The sequence below is a fragment of the Heteronotia binoei genome, chromosome 2 (assembly GCF_032191835.1).
Source record: "Heteronotia binoei isolate CCM8104 ecotype False Entrance Well chromosome 2, APGP_CSIRO_Hbin_v1, whole genome shotgun sequence".
In the NCBI taxonomy this organism is placed as follows: Eukaryota; Metazoa; Chordata; class Lepidosauria; order Squamata; family Gekkonidae; genus Heteronotia; species Heteronotia binoei.
The window spans coordinates 29,682,636-29,688,017 of record NC_083224.1 but is presented as its reverse complement, the minus strand read 5'-3'; positions in this window follow the sequence as shown (position 1 = coordinate 29,688,017).

Genomic DNA, 5,382 nt, shown 5'->3' with positions numbered 1-5,382 from the left:
TGTATACGCCTTTGCTGCTTTTTTCATGCTAGCCAGGGGTTGCCAGCTCTGGATTGGGAAATACCTGGAGATTTGGGGGGTGGAGGACGAGGTTTAGGTAGGGGGAGAACTTTAGTGGGGTATAATGCCATACAGTCTACCGTCCAAAGCAACCATTTGCTCTAGATCAGCGTTTCCCATTTGCAGGGTCGCAACCCGGTACCAGGCCACGGAAGCCTCAATACTGAGTCACCAGGGGTGGCCTGACAGTCCCCTCTCCCCTCCCTCTCTATTTATCTTCAGCGCTGCATGCTGTGCCGCACTCCAGCCCCTGCCCCCCACGCCCCGTCTGTAGCACTCAGAGAGCGCTACAAACACTGTGTGCTGGTCAGAAGCCCTCCCCCGTCCCTCTCTGATGTTCAGAAACATCAGAGAGGGTGAGGAAAGCTCCTGGCCTGCACACAGTCTCTGTATCGCTCCCTGAGCATCCTCCGCCCAGACCACGGGGAAGGAACCAGGCCACGGAGGGGGAAAGTTTGGGAAACCCTGCTCTAGATGCAACAGATCACTGTTGCCTGGGGAGGAGTTGTAATCCAGGGAGACCGCCAGCCACCACCTGGAGGCTAGCAACCCTACCTCGGTGTTCTCATTTTGTAAAACACTTGGGAGCCAAAATCCATGTTCAATAGATTCAGAGATTCCCCTTCCTGAGACAGGCTGTAAGCCTCGTGTGGCTGAAATGCTTAGGGAAGGAAGAAGAGAAGAGAAACCAGAGTATAGGGAAGGAAGAACAGGAAAGTAGTGAGGGAAGTGAAGGGGGAGAAAGAAGAACAAGACTGGAAGTGGAAGAAAAAAAGCCTGGACTTCTCTTGTCACGGCCTGCTGAAACAGCATGGCAGCTTATGGATAGTTTCTTTTGAGTTTGGGATCTAAAGAGAGATGGAGATCAATGTTCAACCCACTTTGGGGCTCAAGGAATGCTTTGGGGCAGTAGTGTTGGAAAGTCTCAGCTCCTGCCTGCTCTTGCAAACATTTAACCAGCAGCACAAGTGGAAACAGAAAACTAGGGTTGCCAGCTCTGGATCGGGAAGTACCTGAAGATTTTGGGGGTGGAGCCTGGGGAAGGCAGAGTTTGAGGAGGGGAGGGACCTCAGCAGGGCACAACACCAGAGTCCACCCTCCAAGGCAGCCATGTTATCCAGGAGAGCTGATCTCTGTTTTCTGGAGGTCAGTTGAAATAGCAAGAGATATCCAGGCCCCACCTGGAGGCTGGCAACTCTAACTGGAACTAAAATCAAGAGGGCCATGGCAAACACTGTGGTTGTGGGGATGAGCCAAAATCTCAGCTGCATACAGATGTACACAGCTTGAGTGTTGAGTTTGTTGTTAAAACATGCACTCTAAACAGAGTGCCACTGGGATCTACCGTTCTTTCAGAATCTGCAGAGTGTCAAGAGTGTTGTTACGTGAGATGTGAAATGCAAGTCCTAAACAGTTCGTGTCTGACCGGGACTCACCTTTAAAATGGGGCTGGGGGAATCAGCAGCAGAGCATGGCATCGGAATGGGCTTTAGCCTTCTACCCCTCCCATCTCAAGCCACTTCCAACAGCAGGAGGTGGGTACATGTTCCACTGCCGGTTGCACGTACAAATGGCTTCTGCATAAAGAGAACTCTATGCTATACCATAGAGTCTAGAAGAAATGCAAGTCCTAGACTGGCTACAAAGGGTGGATGGTGTGGGTACAGGGGTGTCAAATATGTGGCCCTAGGGCCGGATCAGGCCCCCAGAGAGTTCCTATCAGGCCCGCGAGCCAGTCTGCTCCCTTCTCCCTCTCCCTTGTTTCCTTCTGCATCACAGCTTGCTTTGCCTGGATTTCTCAACTGCACAGAAGCTACAGAGCAAAGCCTCTATTTCCCCCATTGGCTGAGGCTCCTCTCTTGAGGGGAGGGAAAGCCTGCTCTGATACTGACCACAATATTGCAAGAGTACTAATCTTTTAAGCATGTTTTATTTTAAGTTTTTTTTAATATAAAAAAAAAATCTTTAATGGCGTTCGTCTGTGTCCTTTATAAAGTTTATATCACCGCTACCTCGCACTACATTTTATGACACGCATGGCCCGGCCCGACAAGGTCTCATTTATCTCAGATCTGGCCCTCATAACAAATGATTTCGACACCCCTGATCTAAAAGCTTCTAAACAGCTATCTCGACATGCTCTCAAAGGTGCTCATGCTGAACCTGACCAGGTAAGCACTAAATGTTACTGTAAATTCCTGGGGGCACTTGCCTGCCGTGAATTTACTTACTTTATGTATTTTTATTCTGCTTCCAAACAAGATTTCTGAGGATGTCAACAAATTAAAACATCTTTAAAAAAAACTAGTACAATACAAGGAAACCTAATCCATAATATTGATCATGTAAAACATAGAGCGGAACATGAAACCATGAGAACAAAAGCCACTGCAAGAGAATAAAAGACCCAAAGGCTGGAACTCCTGGGGCAGCAGCAATAAGCAATGCAAAGTTAGGAGGTATTGAAAAAACCTGAAAGGGCAGAGACCGGAGGGGATGGAGATGCTATTTGGTGGCATTTTACAGTATAGTTAAAAATGCCTCTGCTGTTGACTCACTCGGTGCAGCTTTTATATTGATTCCAGATTGGAATGAGGAGCTCAGCGTTTCACTTGGAATCCATTGCCAGTGAACCAAGTCCCTAAACGCACCTCAATATTGGTGCCCCTCTGCCCTTCCAGAGCCAGCTTGCTGTAGGGATTAAGTGCGTGAACTCTGATTTGGAGAACTGGGTTTGATTCCCCACTCCTCCATTTGCAGCTGCTGGAATGGCCTTGGGTCAGCCATAACTCTCACAGAGTTGTCCTTGAAAGGGCAGCTTGTGGGAGAGCTTTCTCAGCCCCAGCCACCTCAAAGGGTGTCTGTTGTGGGGGAGGAAGATAAAGGAGATTATAAACCACTCTGAGATTCAGAGGATAGGGCGGGGCATATATCCAATTTCTTCTTCTTCCATTGCTTAACTGACAAGACTCAGTAAGCGCTGAAGGTGAAATAAGATATTAAAAATTCAGTTTTCTTCCAGGCCATCCCTCAGGCAGATAAGGACAATTACACAAAAAACCCCAAATCAACTAAAGTCAAGTGTGGCAGTGAAAGAGTTAAGGGAGTGATAGCTGGGGGGGGAGCTCCCCCTTCACGTAGTGCCCTAAGCATGTGCTTATTTTGCTTGAGGGTTAATTCAGGGCTGCAGTGAACATAGTGATGGCCATGAGCATAGATGGCTTTAAAAAGGAGTTAGAAAGAGTCATGGAGAAGAGGTCACTCTCTGGCTACTAACTATGGTGACTAAAGGGAATTTCTATATGCGCATGTGGTAAATGTTCCACTACCTGTGCCCGGAGGCAACATCGAGGGAAGCCTTTGGCTCTGTGCCCTGTTCGTTGGCCCTCGAGGGCAACTGTGTGAGACAGGGCTAGATGGATCTCTGGTCTGATACTGCATGGCTCATCTTTTAGTTTGTGGCTTTGCTCACACACCTCTGAGAGAAGCCAGACGTACAGAAATACAGCACATGCAGATTTTCCTGGTAGCGACACAAAAATGGGAGGAAATCACATGCTTAATTTGTTTTTGTATCAGGCCGGTGTTAAAAACAAGGGATCAGGGAAAAAATGACAAACTATGAGGGTAGGGAATAACTTGGCAGGGGGCTATGGCTCAATACTAGAACATTTGCTTCGCATGTAGAAGGTCCCAGGTTCAATCTCTACACCTCCAGTTGAGATGAACAAGTAGTGGAAGATGTGGAAGAAGAGGAGGAGGAGTTGGATTTATACCTTGCCCTTCCCCAGGAGTCTCAGAGTGGCTTACAATCACCTTCCCTTTCTCTCCCCACAACAGACATCCTGTGAGGCAGGTGGAGCTGAGAGAGCTCTGAGAGAACTACTCTTGAGGGAACAGCTCTTTAAAGAACTGTGACTGACCAAAGATCAGCCAGCTGGCTGCATGTAGAGGAGGAGTAGGGAATCAAGCCCAGTTCTCCAGATTAGAGTTCGCCACTCTTCACCACCACACCAAACTGGCTCTATCCAAGTCCTTAGACAGCAGCTATCAGCCAGAGTAGACAATCCTAACCTGTTGTAACAGGTGTACCAATCCTGTTGTGCCAAGTGGCTGTCAGTATAAGGCAGCTCCCTATATTCATCCATTGCTCAAACAACTGAATATCCATCAGGAAAGGCCAGATACAAACAAAACTGTTTAAATCTGAAAAGCTGCAGTGGGTTTTGGGAACCCCGGTCACAGTTCATTGTTACAAATGATTTTGCAGAACAAACAGGAGAGTAGCAAAGTTTTCTTATAGAATTCTGGAAATTTGTGGAGGGCACCATACATTGTCATCAATTCTATACCTGTTCAACTACCCTGGCTTCCCCATGGATTCCCTGCCCTGGATTCCTTAAGGTACAGGGGTGAACAAACTGTGTGGCTCTCAAAGCCCCCACTGCCCCATCAGCCAGCTTGGAAAAGGCATTTCTCTATTTAAATCATTTGAAGTTGCTTTCTTTCTACCTCCCCCTCCCCATCTTCCTTCCTTTCTTCCTTCCTCTCTTGCAGCTCTCAAACCTCTGACATTTAACTCTTACATTAAACAAGTTTGGCCACCCCTGTTCTAGGATCGCAACGGTACAGAAATATTTATTTAAAGCACTTATTAGCTGCCTTTCTACCTTGTGGAACACAAGGTTCCTTACAATGGAAATAAAACGACAATTATTAAAAAGTACATAAAAGACCACAATTTAAAACCTTCGTTAGGATTGACAATGAATAAAAACTGAATAAATCAAATGCAGTCCTAAATAAAATTGTTTTCAACTGCCTCCTGAAGATCAAAAGCAAGGGAGTCAAGAACAGCTCCCTGGGGAGGTTGTTCCACAATGGTGGGGCTGGCACCAAAAAGGCCCTCTCTTTTGTGCAACCACCAGACAAATGTCTTTGATTGGCAGAATGGTTTGGAGGGCCTGTCCCTGTGATCTTAATTCCTGGGCAGAATTTTCTGCTAGATATCCTCCAACAAAGCAACCATTCTCAGGCTACCATGGTGGGAGGGTGGAGGAAGATAGCTATGAAACAAATAAGGTTACCAACCTCCCGCTGGAGGCGGGGTATACCCCAATTTCAAGGCCTCCAACCCACAGCACAGGATTGGCCAGTTGGGGAGCCCCTCCCTTGAAGAGCACAATCGGTGCAATGACGTTGCCCAGAAGTGATGTAATCATGCTGGGCATGTTGCGTAGGGAAGCTCTAGCATTTTAGTATAAAATTCTGGCACCATAGTTTTATACCAAAAGGCCAGACCATCCCCACATGATGTGCCCA